The sequence below is a fragment of the Mustela lutreola genome, chromosome 6, assembly GCF_030435805.1.
Source record: "Mustela lutreola isolate mMusLut2 chromosome 6, mMusLut2.pri, whole genome shotgun sequence".
Classification (NCBI taxonomy): domain Eukaryota; kingdom Metazoa; phylum Chordata; class Mammalia; order Carnivora; family Mustelidae; genus Mustela; species Mustela lutreola.
Window position 1 is genome coordinate 97,403,872 of NC_081295.1, and position 21,897 is coordinate 97,425,768.

At 37.7% G+C, this 21,897-nt stretch overlaps 1 long non-coding RNA gene across 1 annotated transcript in view; it reads right to left on the reverse strand.

Annotated features, from left to right (window-relative positions):
• LOC131833207 (uncharacterized) overlaps nucleotides 1-21,897 on the reverse strand; it is a 95,961-nt gene that overhangs the window by 36,654 nt on the left and 37,410 nt on the right. Inside the window, exon 2 of the long non-coding RNA XR_009354356.1 lies at nucleotides 20,442-20,594. This is a non-coding gene — a long non-coding RNA (uncharacterized LOC131833207). The remainder of the gene's footprint in view (nucleotides 1-20,441; nucleotides 20,595-21,897) is intronic.

Below are 21,897 nucleotides of genomic sequence, written 5' to 3' on the forward strand. Positions count from 1 at the left end.
TGGATGAAACTATAAAAGTTCAGATTAACATAACGTTTTGGCAGTTTTCAGTAAAGCCTAGGGGCATGAGAATGGCCAGTATCTCTCAGATCCTGACCAGGAAATTCGGGCTTTAGAAAAACCCCTGACAAGTCCAACCTGGAAGAGGTGAGCAGAAGGCATTCCCAACACAAAAACCAAGAAGCTACTGTCCATTTTTCAAAATGATCCATATAATTTAACAAGAGAGATTACTGATAATCCTAGTAGTCTGCATTTTCTCCTAAAAAATGGCAATGAGGATGACTGATATTTATGCGCTGAGGGTATAGAACTCACAAATTGGAACTTGTAGTTAGCCTTGATTGTTTCTCTGCCTGAATTTTTTATTTCTAAATGTAAATTCTAGTGAAGGGTTGCTAATAATCTTGCAGATAAAATTTCTCTTCTAACATTTAAGTATTTTTTGTTGTTGTTTGAAACACTTAGTAAAAACAATTTCTTGGGTGCCTGGGTGGCTCCATTGGTTAAGCAACTGCCTTTGGCTCAGGTCATAATCCTGGAGGTCTGGGATCAAGTACCGCATTAGGCTCCCAGCTCCATGAGGAGTCTGCCTCTCCCTCTGACCTTCTCCCCTCTCATGCTCTCTCTCAGTGTCTCTCTCTCAAATAAATAAATAAAATCTTTAAAAAACAAATCTTGCAGAGCGGCACTGAAGAATTGGGAGAACTTTGAGAGCTTGACTGCAATAGAGCAAAATAAGACAACAGGTTTCTTACCAGATGAAGAAAAAATAATAAACAAGTTGCTCCCTGCTTTATTAGTCAGGGTTAGCTGTGTATAAAAGACCATATTGCAGAATTCTACACACAAAGGACACATTGAACAGTTTTCCTTCGGAAAATTAGTTATATGTTTCTAGTACTTCTTTTTCCCCCACAGTTAAATCTCTGTTCCTGTCCTTGTCATTTCACATCTGATATTCCAAAACCCATTCCTCACCACCTGTCTTTGCTCTCTTTTCAATCTGTCCATACTCTGCTAGTTCAAATATCTTTAAAACTTCTTCTTTAACCATAGTACTTTCTTAAGATTACTTGTCAGTGTAATCCTTATGCCTATATCAACATTTTCTGTGAGGCCTTGAGGACATTCTAGTAACATCATCTTAGCCTGAGAATAAGCACCTATTCATAATACCAAATATATATTTTTAATTGTAACAAATGGTAATATATTGTACTATGCACAATTAAAAGAAACAAAAACTAGTAACACCACTGAGTACATATTTATTAAATTTTTTAAGGTGTTTTATCTGGTTTATTTCATTACTTTCTATCCTTGGATAGAGGATATTTTCATTTTAAGATGGAAGAAACTAAGACCCAGAGAGTTTAGAGATCTTATAAAACTTCAAGATCAAAATGAAAACAAGAACTCAGTTTTCTACACTATTTGCCCAGTGCTTTTACTATTAAAGCAAAATGATATGCTTTACACTCCCTAGTATCAATGCCAGTGGAAAAAAAAGGGGGGGCTGGACAACACTATTGCTGCCTATCATACAGTGGGCACTGAATGAAATTGGTTACACCATTATTCCTCTTAGTCTTCTCAATAAGGCATCTTTTTCCCCCCCTTAGGACATAGATACTATAGGAGCCAGTAATATCACTCATTTCATAAGTAACAAAGTAGTATAATTTATTACATAAGGAATAGAGGAATAATTTTAAACTATGCTTCTGACCCCAAAGTTTGTGGGGGGTTTTTTTCTACTTAAGTCCACTGTCTCACACAGTAAAAAGCTGAGTCCATTTCCATCTGCTATATTTTCACAGTAGACTATTATGTTACACATATATCACAGAGAAGGTGATAGTGTTACTGAAAAAAAAAAAAAATGCCGTCAGCCCTGATGTTGAGAAGCTCCCAGTCTAAGAGGGAACATAGCAAAAACTACAGATTTTTCCTTGACAATGGGGGAGAGGAAGGAATGAAGGAAGTTTTGTTAAAAAAATAAAAGATAAAGCAAAAAATGTAAAAAGCGGGTGACTGCTCAGTAACAAAGCTCTGAAGCCAGTGATTCCCAAATTTTATTTTGTTATATCTTAGAACATTTTATTACACTCACGGGTAACCTATATCTCTCAAAGGAAAGAAGGACAAATTTTAATCCACATAACAAACATTCAATGGCAAAGGGATATTAAGCATAAAATCAAATAAATAATGATATCTCCACTGTTACCCCATCATGAAGCATTGTACTTCAAGGGATGAAATACAGTATGCTTGGTTCAAATCCGAATGACCCTGAAAAGGTAATTTAGAAGATGCTCATTGATTATAGCAGTGAAAAGAAACTGTTGTGTGCTTAAAAACGAACACTGAAATATTAAATAAAGTGCAAACAGAAAGCAGGATTGTGCTTTGTTTAAAGAATCTACTGCCTCTCATTGAATCATCATAATAAAATTATAAAGCTCATATATCAATACTCCTATTAATCCTCCTGCTACTTAATTATTTCTATCTTTCTAAAGTGCAGCAATCTTACATAAAGAGAATTCCATGAAAATCATCCTATTATTCTTATCAAATTCAATTTATTAATACCATTTATTAGGGACCCACTATCAGCTGGGCACTTAATAGAAATTTCCTTGAAAAATGGTCAAAATCTTGGGACAACTGACCTCACCAAACACAGAAACTATGTCCCATTCATTCTGTATTACTTTAAGACACATTAAATAAAGTCACATTTGTAACAGGTTTAGATGAGTATTTATCAAGTGTGGATTTAAGGAGTCTTATTCTTGGTAAATTCAAAATCCATTTGAAACATATGGGTTCATTATTTCAGTCCAAATTCATTTTTTCAAGCTTAAATGAATTGGTTTTGAAACATGAATTTAGAAAGGCAAAAAGACTAATCAAAGAGGCTCCTAAGACTTCTCGCCCCTGGAGAAACATATGGATGTTATTTAAAATCAATTCAGAAAAAAGACAGGTTGAAATTTCTTATTTAAATCAAAGCTTGTCTTTGCAGTGTTACATACTGCATGATTATTAGAAGATAAGTATCAGATGGAGTTCACTTTAGCAATCAACACAAACTGACTCTAACTAACATACGTAAATAAAAGAATTGTAGGAAAGGATTGTAGAAAAGACGCTGGGAAGCTCCCAAATCTAAATTACAAATTTAGCTCCCAAATCTAAATTATCCCCCTTTATCCATGGGGGATATGTCCCAAGACCCACAGTGGATGCCTGAAACTGCAGATTGTACTGAACCCTATATATACTGATTTTTTTCCCTATGATCATGCCTATGATAAAGTTTAACTTATAAATCAGACACAGGAAGAGATTAATGACAATAGTGAATCATAAAATAGGATGACTATAAAGTATACTCAGTAAAAGTTATGTGAATGCAGTCTCTGTCTCTGAAAATATCTTACAGGACTGTATTCATCCTTCTTCTTGTGATGATGTGAGATGATACAATGCCCATATGAGGGGCGCCTGGGTGGCCTATTCAGCTAAGCATCTGATTTGGGCTCAAGTCATGATCTGGGGGTCCTGGGACAGAGCCCTGCATCGGGCTCTCTGCCCAGCTAGGATTCTGCTTGTCCTTCCGTCACTCTCCCTCCTTGCTTGCTCTCTCTCCCTCTCTCTCTCTCTAATAAATAAATAAGATCTTTAAAAAACAAAATTAAATAGATGCCCACATGATGAGATGAAGTGAGATGAGTGACGTAGGCACTGTGACACAGCATTCAACTACTATTGACCTTCAGACAATACATCAGAAGGAGGATCATCTGCTTCCAACCCGCCCTTGACTGCAGGTAACTGAAACCATGGAAAGGCAAACTGCCAAAAAGGAAGACAGGAGAAGACAAAGAATCAAATAGCAACAACATAACTAGAGCTGTTAACCTTAACAGAAAAACCCCCAGTTATATTACCAGCAAAATGGGTTTACTCGGGAAGACCAAAGAATTGCTACATGGGAAAAACAAGGTAAGGCAAAACAATAGGCAAGTTCAGAGAACAAAGAGGAAGGCTCTTCTAAAGAGGCAAGTGGGGTAACTGGGGAGACTATTATAAACAGAAAGTCCATTGACTAAACTGGGAATCCAAAGTGGTTTTTTGCTGAGTTGTGACAGTCTCTTATTGGATGGGCTGTTGCCAGAGTAGGAGAAAAGCTTCTTCCTCCTGCTGGGATAGTAAAGTAGTAGTTAAAAGTATGTCAACTGGCAAGGTGTGGTCTCTTTCTGGTGCATCTACAATTAACTACAAGTGGTTGGGCATGAGAGCGCCCAACCCCCCTGTTGACCTCCCAGCTTTTTTTTTTTTTTTTTTAGATTTTATTTATTTGTCAGAGAGGAGAGAAAGCACAAGTTGGGGAAATAGCAGGCAGAGGGGGAGGAAGAAGCAGACTCCCAGCAGAGAAAGGACCCCCACGTGGGGCTCAATCCTGGACCTCCAGATCATGACTAGAACTGAAGGGAAACACTTAACGAACTGAGCCACCCAGGAACCCCACATTCAAGGAAATTATACTGCTCCCCTGCCTGGCTTCATTTGCTTTTGATTTAAGGTCCAAAGTGAATGGTCTGATAACTGAGTGGTCTGATTGCTCTAGTAGCCTAAATCATAATGTATTATGTTCACAAAATGGAAGAAGATTCAAATGTTGTATAGAAAGTTTTAAAAATAAATATTAGCAACAAGATATTAATGCTTGCCATTGTAATACAATTGCCCTGTATTCTTTGCCTCTTATTCTCTGATTTTGTCCAATTTTTCCTTTTCTATTTTCTTTTGTAAGTCTATACGGTGCCTTCTCTTGCAGAATTTAAAATCCCATCCCTATCCTTTAAGACTTGACTATTTCTGTATTAATTATGATTAGATTCATATATGTAAGGCAGAAAGCCTTTAAAACAGCACTGTTTTAAAACAACAAAATAGTTTTCCTATCCCTCACAAAATGACTTTGGAAATTAGCTACCCAAAATTGCTATGGTGGCTCATTAGTTATAATGAGATCAAGATCCCCTTCTTTCATTACACCATCGTGGTCACCTCATGGTCCAAAATAGCTGCCAGAACTCCAACCATCACAACTGTGTTACAGGCCAGCAGAGTGAAAAAATGGAAGGTCCAAAATGATATTTGCCTCTTCCCTAGTAAGGAACTCTCTTTAACTTGGACAACAATGTCCCCAGAATAAAAACTGAGATTCTGATACTACTGAAGAAAGGGTAAGTAGTGTATGGGGAAAGAGAAGGTGTATATAGTGTTGTCACAAACAATTCCTTTTGACTGTTGCTCCCAGTATCCCATATGTGTCTTTTTGTCCCACACATAAAAATTAACTGCAATAAATAAGCATCATCTCTTAGAATGCTCACAATTCTTTAAAAGTAGGCCTCTCTACTAAATATTCATTGTTTGCCTCCCCAGGTGCTATTTCCAGCTCTCCAAAAATAATGATTCCCAGAACACTATAGAAGCACTGCCCTAATACAGCCCTTGCTTTCCCTGTTACCAGAAACCTGCATGATCAGAAAGTGGCTCCTTGAACTGCTAGCTCCAGTATCACATGGTTTCCTCCAAGATCCAAGCTGCTGGCCCCAAGATCACATCGCCTCAACTAAAACTCAAGCCACATTTCCATGCCTCTTGACACTCATGAGACAAAACTTGGACACGGGGAACAACCAGAAACAAAACAAAACAAAATCTCCACAACTCTGCTTTCCTACAAAACTAGTTGAAGTCAAAACTGGAGCCTGGTTTCTTTCTACCTTTCCAATCTTAACCTTTGTTGGCAGAAATACATCATCTGAAAGGGAGTCCAGAAACTGTCTTAAAATCACCTGTCTCAGCAACAAAAAAAAATATGTGATACACAAATGGGAATGGAGCTTTTGCATTCAGTATGTAATAGCTGTCCCGTGAGATCAACAAGATAGACGGAATCTTTCTTCTTCCAAAGTAATTTGAGTAAATGAAGAGCTTATACTCCCGTAAGGAACTTCCCTTCTTCTTGAGACTGTTAAACTACTTAAGCAAGAAGTCATTAGACTAAGGGGGCTCTAATGCCTTGGCAGCCTATAAAACAAACCAAAATCTAAGCCTGCAAATGCCTCAAGGTTATAAAATTAAACCTCTAAGCATAACCACACACAAACACCCAGCCAGGCATTAAGCTATAACCAGTCAATAATTCCCTTATTTTGCTCTTACTTTTCTTTCCTTAGGCTCCTATCTACGCAGCACTCCTGACCACTTGTGGTTTGGTGCTGCCTAATTCAAATTGATTTTTACTCAAATAAACTCTTAAATGTTTTAATATACCTCAGTTTATCCTTTTAACAGGAGCAACCAGAATGGGTCTATATTCTGGATAATGTGGTGAGGAGAGGGGAGGCTCTGACTTCTCTTAGCCATTTAACTACATTGACAACTGGATGGAAGACAACCTAAAAATGAGATTGATTAATGAAGAAAAGTAGAGCCAAGGAATTCATAGACAAATGTATAACCAGAGCTCTGATGATCTCAGTCAGGAACTTCTAGATCAAGCAATGACTTTTGTGTTCCTTGAACTACTTTGTTAGCTAACAGAGTCCTCAGCTCTTTATTTTTGGTTAAGCCATTTTGATTAGTATTTTCCATCTTTTGCAAATGATCCTTAGTCACATAAAGTTTAGAACTGGGAATGGGATATCAAAAGGGAATTAACATACAGAATTGGCTGACTTGAAGTAGGAAGAAAGTGATGAGGGTCCCATTATCAAGAGCTAAGGAACTGGCACCCTTTGTTGTATTAAAACTGGTAGCAGTTGTAGCTTTAGGCTCAGACCTTGTATCTAATGAGGCTGGAGCATTAAAGGGTTCAGTAGGAAATTTTCAAGATGTTAGTGTTGATGTGGTTTTGGAAGATGGGTAACCTCCGGAGCCGACGACCGAGAAGGGATTCTTGAGACTTCTCTGGTGCAAAAATGGTGATTTTATTAAAGCACAAGGACTGGGCCTGTGGACTAAAAGCCATGCACTGGGGATGTGAGGAGCAATTGATTATACCCTATGGGGTTGGGGAAGGTAAGGAAAAGGGGAGGTTTTCAAAAGAACCTTCAAATGTTAAAGAGGACCTACCAGATACCAGAGTCCTTGCCATTGTCAAGTTAAGGTTGTTTTTCCCTCTACCAAGGCATTAACATTAACATAGTTGGGAGCTTCCTGAAAGAATGTCACATATGTCCCACCCAGGAGGTTGGGGGGATGGGGTGGAGGTAGCTGTGTGTCAGCTTGTGCTTTGTCTTCAGCTAGCCTTCTACTCCCTCATCAGTGTGTTGGCTGCCTCCTATGGCCTTTATTTGCCATCATATATCAACTATTTATTATGCAGCAGCCATTTTTCTTTTTCTTTTTTTAAGATTTTATTTATTTATTTGAGAGAGAGAGCAGAAGCAGGGGGAGATACAGAGGAAGAGGCAGAAGCAGGCTTCCCACTGAGCATGGAGCCTGATGCAGGGCTCGATCCTAGGACACTGGGATCATGACCAGAGCCAAAGGCAGACATTTAACTGACTGAGCCACCCACATGTTCCACCAGGCATTTTTCTAACAGTTTACTTGTATCCACTCATTTAATACTCATTTAACTGATGACACTGTAAGCAAATTCATGGGTTCACTTCTTGGGGTGCATTAAATTGAACTGACCCAAGGAAGCGTTGAAAGCAAAGAACTTTTTATTACTTGTTACAAACAAGGAGATAGGGAGCTAGCTCTCAAACACTATCTCCCCTTGGGATTGGTACAGCAGGCTTTTGTTCAGTGTATTGAGGTTGAGGACAGGGAAATGGCATACATATTTTTTTAAAGATTTATTTATTGATTTGTGAAAGAGAAAGAGAAAGAACAAGCAAGGGGAGGGGCAGAGGAAGAAGAGAATCATGGTCAGACTCCCTACTGAGTGCAGCGCCTGACTCAGGGCTCGATCTCACAATCCCAAAATCATAACCTGAACCAAAATGAAGGGTGAAATGTTCAACAACTGAGCCACCTAGGTGCCCCAAGAACTTGTATACAGATTAAGGAACTTGTACATAATCTATGACTTAGATATTTTGGTTCAGTTGCACATGCCTATCACATCAACATACTAGTGTATAGATTGCATGTTAAAAAAAAAAAGGTGGAAAACCCTGACCTTAGTATAAATAAGCTAAAGGTAACTTCAGGACCACTCAGAGGGCTTCTGTGGAAGTCTTCATCTCCAAACCAGCTGAAACTGGATCACGTAAGGGGCTATCAAGTGAAACACCTAAAGGGCTTTATGGCAGTAACTCCTGGTTCTGCAAAACGAAATCTACTCCCTCCCCACTTTTGTCCCTTTCCCCTCCTCCCTCTGCTGGTAGCTTTCATCCCTCTGATACAAGTAACTTCCCATTACATCCTACCTAACAACACAGCTACAATTTTTATTTTCATTTCATTGATGAGGAGACCAAAGTACTCTTCTATAAGGATCTACAGAAAAGAGAACAATCTAGCCCAAAAAAAAAAAAAAAAGAACATTCACTGTCCTCTGAGTGATCCTTTTGATCCACTCCAAGAAATCAAAATGGACTGGAAGTTGACTTTACACAGATAGGAAAAAAACTGAATTAGCAGCCCATGCTAAAGTCAATGGCAATAAAAATCATGGGGAAGAAATATTACCACGTGATAAGATTGGGAACTGAGGCAAGTGTTTTTGCCTAGGCAACTCCCAAGAAAACTCTTGTTCATTACTACATGCAGAGGGGACCATCTCCTCTTATTGCAAAGATACAGATGAGTGACTCCCCAACCCCCTAAATATCAGCTATTGCTCTGAGTGGCTCCCAAAAAGAGAACAAGGCAGAGGCCATTAACTAGAACCTATTTCTGGGAAATAAATTTCTCAGGCCGTTACACACTCCAGAGACCATTATCTAGTAACATCCTTGGTTTTGTTTACTATCCTTTGAAGTTCATTAAAAGGAGTTTAAAGTGTGCTTAAAATTCAATTAAAGTATTAAGGAAATAGTTTGAGGACAAAACCTTCAACCAATTAGTGAGAAATTAGGGATGTTGATGGCTCTACCCCTCAAGGCAATTCTCAGGCCTTTGCCCTGAGAAAGTGTGCTGTGTGAAGCCCTAATGGTAAATACCACCCAAATCCTACCCAAGCGATGATCACAGTGGCCACAGATAAGGGAGCTACTTCCCAGGGGGTAGAGAAGTACCAGATGGGCTGATTGAGAATTTACTCCCAAGTCAAGGAGTCTATGTGATGCAGGCCCAGCAGGAAACATGAGTGTTATGGATCATTAATTAATATATATTTTTATGTGTTATTCCCCACTGTACATTGATTACATGGTAAGAAGCTGAACTTCCAAGTTAAATTTGCTCAGATCATCACACTACAGGAAGCTAGATTTGAACAAGCCAAGAATAGGACCCACTACCTACAGCAGCAGTCAACCAACTACATACCATGCTTGGAACAAACCTGCCCACTCTCCACCATCTGCCTTTATAAAAAGATTGTCTTGAAACAGCCACATCCATTTGTTTATGAATTGTCTACAGCTGCACCGTAACAGCTTACAGAGTTAGGTCATTGTCACAGTACTATTACTTGCAAAATGTATATAAGATTGGGCACTTAAAAAAAATATCTATATATTTGCCAACCAGGAACCTAGAGAAGCCTTGTTTGGGATCAGAGTCCTGCAATTTGATTGTTTCACACTTTCAATGATTCCCTAGAACTCACAAAATCCAGAACTAATATTTGTTACAGCAAAAAGATCCAAGGCAGGATCAGCAAGGAGGAAAAGACATTTGAGCGAAGTCTGTATGGAGTTAGGCACAGGTTCCCAGAGCCCTCTTTCAAGGAATCACACAAGACACATTATTCCTCCAAGAAAGGACTGGGACACAAGCAAAGTGGTTCTGACCAAGGAGGCCTTCCTGAGCACAGGACTTTTACTGGGACCTGGCTGTGTGGGCTCATTTACATGTATGGCCAGCCATGATTTCTGAAGCTAAGACCCCTTAGAAAGAAACCAATGTCCACCAGAAGTCTGCACAACCTGTCTTAACAAGTTGATATGGCCTGGCTGGGTGCCCCAGGTAGACAGAACAACCATATTTATTAGTAACAGGGGAAACGTCCCCAGGAGCTGTTCCCAGGAGTTGGCCAAGGGTCAGTCACATAGCAAACCCTCCTAAATATATGCTAGTGTTGAACAACCAAGTCTGTTGTGTTAACTCTTTTTTTTTTTTTTTAAAGATCTATTTATTTATTTATTTATTTATTTATTTATTTATTTATTTGAGAGAGAGAGCACACAAGTAGAGAGGAGGGGCAGGGAGCCCAGATCAGGACTGGAGCCCAGTCTAGCTGGAGCTCGATCCCAGGACCTGACCTAAGCCTGAGGCAGAGGCTAAACCGACTTAGCCACCCAGGCACCCTCACTGTGTTAACTCTTTTCCACTCAGGGATGTGGGTTTGAATGACATCCTTGAAGAGACATGGGCCAGGCACATCTGCCATAGGCCTCAGTGTACCTTAATGGGAAGAAGAGCATATGGGTTGCAGGGTTGTCAAGAGGTAGCTAGCAGATACTGGCCTCACCAACATTTTTCTCCAAACAAAACCTGCACTTCTTTTGGAGAACCACTTCTCAGCCAGAAATTATTTACAGGATAGCCTGACCTTCTGTTTCTGGAAGGGCCCTAATAACTCATTCCACTCCTGTGGCCACTGTGACTTTTTTCAGAGGCTGTCATGTGATCAAATTTGTTGTAAGAAGAGTCTTTTATGAGAGAGTTTGAGTTCATTTTCTACTCTTCTTTAGGAACTGTTTTTTCACTTGTCCTCTTTTCTGTTTTATTTAGTGGCAACTACAATTTGTATGATGTCCCAACTCAAAAGAAGATAACAGCAAAAACAAGAAATTCAGAGAAAGGGAGCTGGAAACTTGAAGACACGTGACCCTGAATCAGCAGCTCCTCTATGAGGAGAAAAAACTCCTGTTGGTTTTCTATCAGGTGACTCAAAAAAACAAAAAAAAAAAAAAAAAAAAAAAAAAAAAAGAAGAGCAAAAAACAAAACAAAACAAAAACCACCTCTATTTCTGTTTAAGCCAATCTGAGCTCTGTCAGTGACACTAAACATTCCTGACTGATAAATTACCATCATTCTGGCTTTACAAGGAAGAAAATTAATTTGTGGAAAAACTAAATAATTAGCTTATAGTCGAAGCTAGAAAAAGTGGCAAAGCCAGGATTCAAGAACAGTTCTCTTTGTGTCCAAAACCCATACGTTTTTCTGCTAGTTCAGGCAGCCACGAGACTAGAAGTCCCTGGATGAACTCATCCTGCTCCCCCCACGCCAGATCAGCAGCGTGCTTGCGACCTGCCACACATTCAAATACTCCGTGGGAATCTGTTGTGGTATCACTGCGTCTGGAGCTGTTCATCCCTACAAACTGGGAAAATCTGAGCCTTAATGTGGAAACACAGTGGCGACCAAACCAACCGGTCCTTTGGTTTTGTTTTCGCCTCCTCTTTAATCACTTCATACGCTATATTCCATCTTTTATAAACCATATGTGGAGGGGAAAAGATGTCTTTATCATTCTAGGATGCCTGAGAACTCCAGATTTTAGGTTCAAAAGTTAAATTCAAATAGGAACAGCTACATTAAGCATCTAGTAAAAACCATGTCAAATGATTTTATTAGGTTTGTCTATAATTATATTTATCAAATATTCATGCTTAGGTATAATCTCAATTACATTCATATAGAAAAAAAAAAAAACCAAAACACAAAAAAACAGAAAACAGAAACACTGTTATGTCCCCAAAAAGAAAAAGGTGAAGTATAACTGTGGGGGAAAAAATCTTTTCAAATATTCTCATACTGTGAGCCTATTATAAGTGCAAAAAGATTAAAGATATAGTATAAAGGTGTGTATCTAAATGACTACAAATAACTGTTTAACTTCTGCTGCCTAGGGTACATCAGTAGCCCCTAAATGATCAAAGACTTTTGCTGCAGGCAAGGTCCAAAACCACCTGCTTATCTAAAGAACTTTAGATGACAGGACTAATACTATGCATGTATATTGACACTTCTTGAAACAACGATTTTAAAAAAAAAGTTATCTGTCTAAAACTGACAGAAGGCAAACAGATTGAGAATTAAGTTTGTAAGTCTGCCACCAACTCATCCTTGTGTAGAGACGTGCCGATTTCTTAGGATATTTCACGAATTTCCTACCCTGTTATTGTCATTTACCAAAAAAAAAAAAAGAAGAAGAAGAAGAAAAAAGAAAAAAATAAAAGAAAGAAAATTGAGGTTATACTGGAATTTATTATCCTTTTGCTCACCCTGTACAACCCCAAGCAAAACTGAAGTAGGATAGTTCGTTTTATTTCCCAAGTCCACTTGAAGAGCTACCTTGTATGTATGAGAAGATGTAGTTAACTGGTTCCACTACTACTGTACATTTTTTAGGCAACCATAGGAAGAAATATGTATTATTAAAGCCAACTGAATAACCCACATATATATGTATAGATAGAAACATATAACTATTGTTTTAATTATATATATAAAAATTCCATATTACATATGTAAATAATACAAATATTATACATACATATCATTGGCACAACAGTTATACAAAACAATTCTTTTAAGATTTTATTTATTTCTCAGAAGGAGAGAGAGAGCGAGCACACAAACAGGGGAGCGTCAGGCAGAGGGAGAACAGGCTCCCCACTGAGCAAGAAGCTGATATAGGACTCAATCCCATGACCCTTGGATCATGACCTGAGCCAAAGACAGATGCTTAACCACTGAGCCACCCAGGCATCCTATGCAAAGCAATTCTTACCTGCACTTTATATAATGCACTGTGACTTTTATTCTGCTTTATTCCTCTCCTTTTTCGTCTTTTTTAAATGCAGGTTATAATTGACGTTAAATTAATTTCAAACACACTAATAGGTTATGATTCACAAATTATTACACAGCAATAATTTATAGTAAGGGAGAAATAAGGTCCCAAATTCCTACTTCAATGTCCCAAATTCCTACTTCTCTTATTTATATGGCAACAAACAACACAACCAATTCAATGATGTTTTATAGTAGAATATCTGACATCAGTGAGGACACAGGAATACAGACTCGAAAGTTTGGGAGATTTCTTCTAAGACAGTTTCTCCTTCTTGCAAAGTTAATGATCAGACCACTTATCCCAGCATCCCTTGCAGTTGGTGTGGCCAGGATAGAAATAATGTATGTGACTTCCAGCCTGATCTAAGTATTCTCATGCATGGTTCCCATCCTCCACCCTCTGACATGAGGCAGATCAACAGAGAGGCCTTGAAAGCTAGAAGCTGAAATGGCAAAGCCACAAAATGGAAGGAACCTGAACTCCTTAATCACTGCTCAGAAAAGACCCACAATCAACCATAAAATCAGTGTTGAAACTCATATGAGAGGGAGAAAGTTTTATTGTATTAAGCCCCAAATATCTAGGGGGTTGTTTATTGTAGCAACTAGCGTTATATTTACTAACAGCTAATCTTACCATTTTAGTTGGTACTAACAATAGTCTTCCTGTGGGATACAACAGAAGGTCCTCACCTTCAAGGATCACACCAGGCTATGAAGTATACATCACGCACGAAGGAAGGCGCACCCATTTCTTGATCAGAAATAATGCAGACTCTACCCAGACTCCTTCCTATATCAACTCCTCTAAGTCTACTTTTCATTTTTTTTCCCCCTTGGTCTTTTCATTTCCACAGCTTTCCTTTATACCCTTTATATAAACTCAGACACCCTTATCCTGAATCCAGACTTTCTTCTATATTCCAAAACCAAACTCCTTATAATACATCAGCAATGATAAAGACATTCTGACACAAGTAAGATAATAAAAGCAAGTGAAAGGAGGGTAGTCCCATTTCTAGCACAGGTTGCATATATGCCCAAATCAGTCAAGTACTTGATACATGATGGCTCTCCCTCCCCTTCTTTCTCTCTCTCTCTCTTTTCTCTATTTCACCCTTTCTTCCTCCCTCCTTTCCAGATCTAATCTCACATACTCATTAAGTAGCTACCTCTCTCAGGTGAATTTCTTTCTTTTCTTTGTGGAAAGAGAGTAGATTCCCAGCATTCCCTACCATTCATCTTTAAGGTAGTATTCCGTTCCGTTGTTATTGATATGTTGTCTTTAGTGGTTTGGGTTGTCATGAATCAGTTTTCCCAGTGCCTGACTGTCTTGGAAAATTTATCACTAAAAACCAAAGTCAGTAGTACAGGACAAACCAAATGTGTAACACAAGATAAAATTTTAGCACCTTACATTACTCCTATATGAGCTGCTGTGTAGTACATGGGAAATTATCAAAGCTTCATTAACAGAATAATTATTCAAATACCCCCTCAAACTCCAAGAACACATCTCACAGCTTTACTGGCTATGGGGATAATTTATCAAAAGAAGAAATGCAGTGGAACTTTCTTCTCAAGGGTCTCTGTGCAAAGTCACATTATCATTAAAAATATGAAATCACTATCACACTGAAAATTCTGAAGACTGAAATTTTAAAAATAGCAAATGTGAATTGGGGATTTATACTCATAGGAAAAAAAAAAAAAGTCTTTGCAGAAATGTCTGTTCATGGGGTGCCTGGTTGGCTCCGGGGGTTAAGCCGCTGCCTTCGGCTCAGGTCATGATCTCGGGGTCCTGAGATCGAGTCCCACATCGGACTCTCTGCTCAGCAGGGAGCCTGCTTCCCTCTCTCTCTCTTTCTGCCTGCCTCTCCATCTACTTGTGATTTCTCTCTGTAAAATAAATAAATAAAATCTTTAAAAAAAAAAAAATGTCTGTTCATGTCCTCTGCCCATTTCTTGATTGGATTATTTGTTCTTTGGGTGTTGAGTTTGCTAAGTTCTTTATAGATTTTGGACACTAGTCCTTTATCTGATATGTCGTTTGCAAATATCTTCTCCCATTCTGTCAGTTGTCTTTTGATTTTGTTATCCAGATGGCCAACAGACACATGAAAAAGTGCTCCATATCACTCGGCATCAGGGAAATACAAATCAAAACCACAATGAGATATCACCTCACACCAGTCAGAATGGCTAAAATCAACAAGTCAGGAAATGACAGATGCTGGTGAGGATGCGGAGAAAGGAGAACCCTCCTACACTGTTGGTGGGAATGCAAGCTGGTGCAGCCACTCTGGAAAACAGCATAGAAGTTCCTCAAAATGTTGAAAATAGAACTGCCCTATGACCCAGCAATTGCGCTACTGGGTATTTACCCTAAAGATACAAACGTAGTGATCTGAAGGGGCACGTGCACCCGAATGTTTATAGCAGCAATGTCCACAATAGCCAAACTATGGAAAGAACCTAGATGTCCATCAACAGATGAATGGATAAAGAAGATGTGGTATATATACACAATGGAATACTATGCAGCCATCAAAAGAAATGAACTCTTGCCATTTGCGACAACATGGATGGAACTAGAGCATATCATGCTTAGCGAAATAAGTCAAGCAGAGAAAGACAACTATCATATGATCTCCCTGATATGAGGAAGTGGTGATGCAACATGGGGGCTTAAGTGGGTAGGAGAAGAATCAATGAAACAAGATGGGATTGGGAGGGAGACAAACCATAAGTGACTCTTAATCTCACAAAACAAACTGAGGGTTGCTGGGGGGAGGGGGGTTGGGAGAAGGGGGGTGGGGTTATGGACATTGGGGAAGGTATGTGCTTTGGTGAGTGCTGTGAAGTGTGTAAACCTGGCGATTCTCAGACCTGTACCCCTGGGGATAAAAATTTATGTTTATAAAAAATTAAAATTTTTTTTTTAAAAAGTGTTTTCTCCTGTATATTTTATTTATATTGCATTTCATAGGAATTCTTATTGGCAGAACTAAATACACTGAATGAGGAAGAGACCCAGGTGTATCTAATCCACTTATATTTACAGAAAATTTTCCATAAGTCTGAATCTTCAAGAAATGCAAACCTATGGTTAATATTACTTCTATTTAATTCTAGATTAACAAGAAAATTTATTTTGTTTGAGCCCTTGTCAAAAATTTTCCTAAAACAGTTGAATTTTCCATTGAGGTAAGAACAGAATAGACAGAACAGATTATTTCTTAAGTGACTAGGGTTTTCATACTCTGCAATAAAAATGCAAATATTTTGCCATATTTGATTTGGACTTTTTTTTTAAGGAATAAAACATCACAGAGTTAGTTGAAGGAGCTTATCTCTCCTCAGATATAATTAATAGTTGGAAGATCATGTGTCTCCCTGCAAACCATGTCTTTATATTCTACCACATTTTTGGTAATCATAAATAATATAATTTTGTGTATATCTCAAAGTTACAAAAATGATATTTGGGGGTTTTATTTATCTAGCAATCTGCTTTTAAATATGTGTTTCATCTGTTTATTTCTTATGATTTTGGATACACTTAGATTTATACTTAGCATTTTATTTTACACTTTCTCTTTTCTATGGTTTTTCTTGGCTGATTTTTCCTTCTTCCTGCCTTTATGAAATTAATCAAATTTTCTTTATTCCCCTTTTTTCCTTCTATTTTTGGAAAATATTTAGTATATCTATTCTTTTTTTTTTTTAAATTTTTTATTTTTTATAAACATATATTTTTATCCCCAGGGGTACAGGTCTGTGAATCACCAGGTTTACACACTTCACAGCACTCACCAAAGCACATACCCTCCCCAATGTCCATAATCCCACCCCCTTCTCCCAAACCCCCTCCCCCCGGCAACCCTCAGTTTGTTTTGTGAGATTAAGAGTCACTTATGGTTTGTCTCCCTCCCAATCCCATCTTGTTTCATTTATTCTTCTTCTACCCACTTAAGCCCCCATGTTGCATCACCACTTCCTCATATCAGGGAGATCATATGATAGTTGTCTTTCTCTGCTTGACTTATTTCGCTAAGCATGATACGCTCTAGTTCCATCCGTGTTGTTGCAAATGGCAAGATTTCATTTCTTTTGATGGCTGCATAGTATTCCATTGTGTATATATACCACATCTTCTTGATCCATTCATCTGTTGATGGACATCTAGGTTCTTTCCATAGTTTGGCTATTGTGGACATTGCTGCTATAAACATTCGGGTGCATGTGTCCCTTTGGATCACTACATTTGTATCTTTAGGGTAAATACCCAATAGTGCAATTGCTGGGTCATATCTATTCTTAATAGGTATATCTGAGCTGAAGTTAAATAACCTCATAACCAAGGTCTGGTGTTCTCTATTTGTTTCCCTTCTTTTAAGAGTGCATTTTTTTACTACTTCTTTCACTGAGATCAGTATTCGGTAAACTTAGTTCTTGTTTGGAATATCTTTAGTTCACTTCTGTGCTAAATGACAGCTTTGCAGGGTAAAAATCTCCGTACTATCAATTATTTTGTCTCTGTATTTTAAATATACTATTCTCTCATGTTTGGTCATTAGTGTTGTAAGAGAGAGAAAATTACATTTAGCCTCATATATTTTTCTTTTTTTTTCTGGGTAAGTTGTCCTTTCTATTGACCCTCATAACTTTCTGCTGTGTTTAATGTTTCATTGTTTTTCAAATTTCCAGTGACACATGCATTGTTCTTTAAATACCTTGCTTTAGATTTGATGTGTTTCTTTATCCTGGGATCTGAATTTGCAGTAATTCATGGAAATTTTCAGATATTTTCTCTTAGCATGGGCTCTTCCCCTTTTCTATGTTCATCTTTTGGAAAACCGATTAGGCATATGTAGGAATTTGTTATTATACCCACTGTTCCTTCATCTTTTTCTCTTATTTTCCATTTCTTAATCAGTTTTTTTTTGGGGGTGGGGGCTATGATCCTAAGGACTTATTCAGATCTCTTTTTCAGTTTACTACTAGACTCTTCAGTTTAATCTGATCATCTATCTATCCTACATATTTCATCTCTAGATTTTTTTTAATCTGCTATTTCTTTATTTATAGTATTCTATTACTTCATTGTGCTGTGTGTGGTTTATATGTTCTTTATATGTCTCATCATTTTAAATACACAGTATATACTTATATTTTTCTATTGTTTCACTTTCTTAATTTTGAGAAAAATATGTCCATTTACATAATACTCCTGTAGCCTATTTCCCAATGTATTTGAAGATTTTTTTGGTATAAGATAATCTGCCATCAAGATTTTTTAGTTTTCTTTAATTTTTGCTATTGCTGTTTTTGTTGGGTGTGGGAAATACTGCTTGCTCTAATTGGGGAAAGTGTCCCCTACAGAGATCTTCCTCATTTACTTTCACCAAATGTCCAGGAATATCCCAAGTAGACAGCAAGTTTTTATGTGAATATCTCAACTCGGATTTCAGTATACTTTGGTATTGTTCGTGCTTTAGGTTTTTCAGTGTTTTCTTTTTCTTTGTGGTAGATTTCTTTCCCAGACTACCAAATGGGAATAAGCTTGAAAAAGGTAGAATTTTCTAGTCTCCATTTCACAGAGCATTTTCAAATTTGTGTAGTATGGTTTTATCTCATCACTTTGCATGGGGCCTGAGCAATATCATCTCCTACAAGAGCTTCCACGGCCCAGCCTCCAGCTACTAAAGTCAGTGTCTACTGCACTGACCCCTAATCTTTTGCTCAGTAGCTAAGCATCAACTTGCATTCTTACTATTCTGGTTTTGAGGTTTTGGTTGTTATCCTGTCTCCTTGGTAGGTAGGAATTTTCCTTCTTTTCTTTTACAGTTGCTGGGAAATTAAGGTTTTGGTTATTTTTTATACAGCATTGCTCTGTGTTTGTAGTTGAAAGTCATTCTACATGAATGGAGACTACAGTGCTGCTAAAAAAAAAAAAAATTTTTTTTTTTAAAGTTTGTCTTCTTTTTCCAATTAGTAAAGTATCATAAAAAGTTTTGACTAGTAAAGATTTCTGGTTAGGTGAATTACACATAATTTGGAATTTTATTCTGATTAAAAATAGGGGTAAAAATGGATCCAGTAAATTGATATATTGAATTTTATGTGTTAACTAACCATAGCAGAAAGAAAAAAAGATAATTTGGACCTAATCAAAATTTGAACCTTCTGTTCATCCAAGGACAATTTTTTGAAGAGTTATGAAGATTTATTTATAATTTTAGGGAGAGGGAGGTACAAGTGGGAGAGGTAGAGAGAATGTCAAATAGACTCTGTGCTAAGTGAGGAGCTTAACTCAAGGCTCAGTGTCACAACCTTGAGATCATGACCTGAGCCGATACCAAGAGTCAGAGGCTTAACCGACTGTTGCACCCAGGCATCCCATTGTTTTTTTATAAGTAGACTCTACACTGGTCATGGAGCCCAATATGGGGCTTGAAGCCAAAACCCTGCGATCAAGAGGTGTGCTGAAATCAAGACTCAGATGCTTCACTGCCACCCAAGTACCCTGTCCAAAAACAATATTAAGAAAATGAAAAGTAAACCATAAACTGGAAGAAAATATACTCACTGCATATATCTAACAAAGAGCTTATATTCAGAATATATAAAAATTTCCCACAAAATACTAACTTCAAAAAATTAGAATAAAAGTGGGGAAAAGGCAGGAATACACACTTCTCAAAAGAAAATACATGAGTGGTTATGGAGCACACAAAAAGGACTCACCATCATTATTCCTCAGAGAAATGAAAATTATTTTTTTTTATTTTTTTATTTTATTTTTTTTAAATTTTTTATTTTTTATAAACATATATTTTTTATATACATATATTTTTATCCCCAGGTCTGTGAATCACCAGGTTTACACACTTCACAGCACTCACCAAAGCACATACCCTCCCCAATGTCCATAATCCCACCCCCTTCTCCCCAACCCCCTCCCCCCGGCAACCCTCAGTTTGTTTTGTGAGATTAAGAGAAATGAAAATTAAATCCACAACAAATACCAATTCATTCCTACTAGACTGGCTAAAACTCAAAACCCGAGACCACCACCAAACGTTGTGAAGAATGGAGAATAATAGAAACTCTCTAAGACTTTGGGTAGCAGTGTAAATGTTATAACCACTTTGGAAATGGCTTGGTATTTTCTTATATATTAACTGTATATCTACCTCATGACCAAGTAATCCTATTTACTCAAGAGACATGAAAACATACCCACCAAAAGATCAACACAAAAATGTTCCTTATAGCTTTATTTGTAATAGTAAATATATGTAAACAACCCAAATGTTGACCAAAAGGAGAATGCATAAACAAGTGGGGTTGTATTTATACAGTGGAATACCATTTAGCTCAAAAAAATGAGTAAACTATTGATACAATAACGTACATGACTGGGGCACCTGGGTGGCTCAGATGGTTAAGCCTCTGCTTTTGGCTTGGGTCATGATCCCAGGGTCCTGGAATCAAGTCCAGCATGAGGGTCCTTCCTCAGCGGAGAACCTGCTTCTCCCTCTCCCTCTCCTGCTTGTGCTCTCTCTCTCTGTCAAAAAATAAATAAAATCTTTTTAAAAAATGCATGACTGAAAATACTATGTTGAAAGAATATAGACATCAAAGAATAACTATGAATCATATGAAGTTCAAAAACAGTCAAAACTAATTCATAGTGATAAAAAACACAACAATGGTTGCCTCTGCATGTGGTAGGGGTAGGAAGTGTCCAGGAGCTTTAGTGGACTCACTACGGAAAATATTCTGCACCTGACTGCAAAGTTGAGGTTACATTAGAACACCCATCTGACAAAACATATTAAATTGTTTGCTTAAAATACTGTTTGCAAATTCTAGCTAAAGTGAAATTTAAAAAAACACACACAATCAAACAAACAAAAAACATTAAAACTGTCAGTAACAAGATATTAAAGGCAGATATTTTAAAATCTTAACAGCAAGGATAAACAAAAATCTATTATTCTGAAACAGTTTTTCTGGTTCTACTCTGGCCAGAGGACAAGTCTGGGTGCTCACTGGAAAGCTTTATCTAGTCTAGAAGTTCTGCATTGTTTCTTGTGCCTTCTAAATGTCAGCATAGACAGCATAAAACTTCCCAACTATTTTCACAAATAGTTAAAGAAGTAACCGTAAAAGAATTACATAACCATATAGCTATCTCATTCTTCTAAGTAAATGCCACTAAATAAAATGCTTATATTACTAATGCTTTGGGCTTCAGCTCAGTAGCCAAAACCAAGCCTTTTTCCACCATCAACTGTAAAGATGATTAAAGTTACTAAGAGGCAAGTCCGTTGCTGATGTAGAAGGCAGAACCAAACATAGCCTGTCCATCTATAGCTCTCAAGTTTCCATACTGCCGGCAGGAAGAAGAGTGTGGGTTTTGTCAATAAATTCAGCACATTTGACATGGATGTTCAAGATACACAGAGAGCAGAGATTTACAGCAGGCTGCCATTTTCGCACAGAGCTTCTCTTATCCCTCCAAAGTTAACAGGAGATTAATAAGAGCATGCTCCTTAAGGAACTGGACCTTTTGCACACTGTCATAGTAGTTGCAGCCAGAGTTTCAACTACTTCACCTCCAGAAACTGAGTGGGGAGGGTTTGAGAGGCTTTTGGAGGTGCCACATGAGAGAGGGAAGGATGGGAAGAAAAAGAACCAACAAAAGATAAGAGAACAGACAAGTCATAAGATTTGGTGATAAGTCATGAGCTTCGGTTAAGTCAAAGATTTAGAAAAATTTTCTTATAAACTGGAAAACTATCTCTGATGCAAAGGAAAAATGATATAATTTATTTGATTTATAGCAATTCTTTACATAAAAGGGA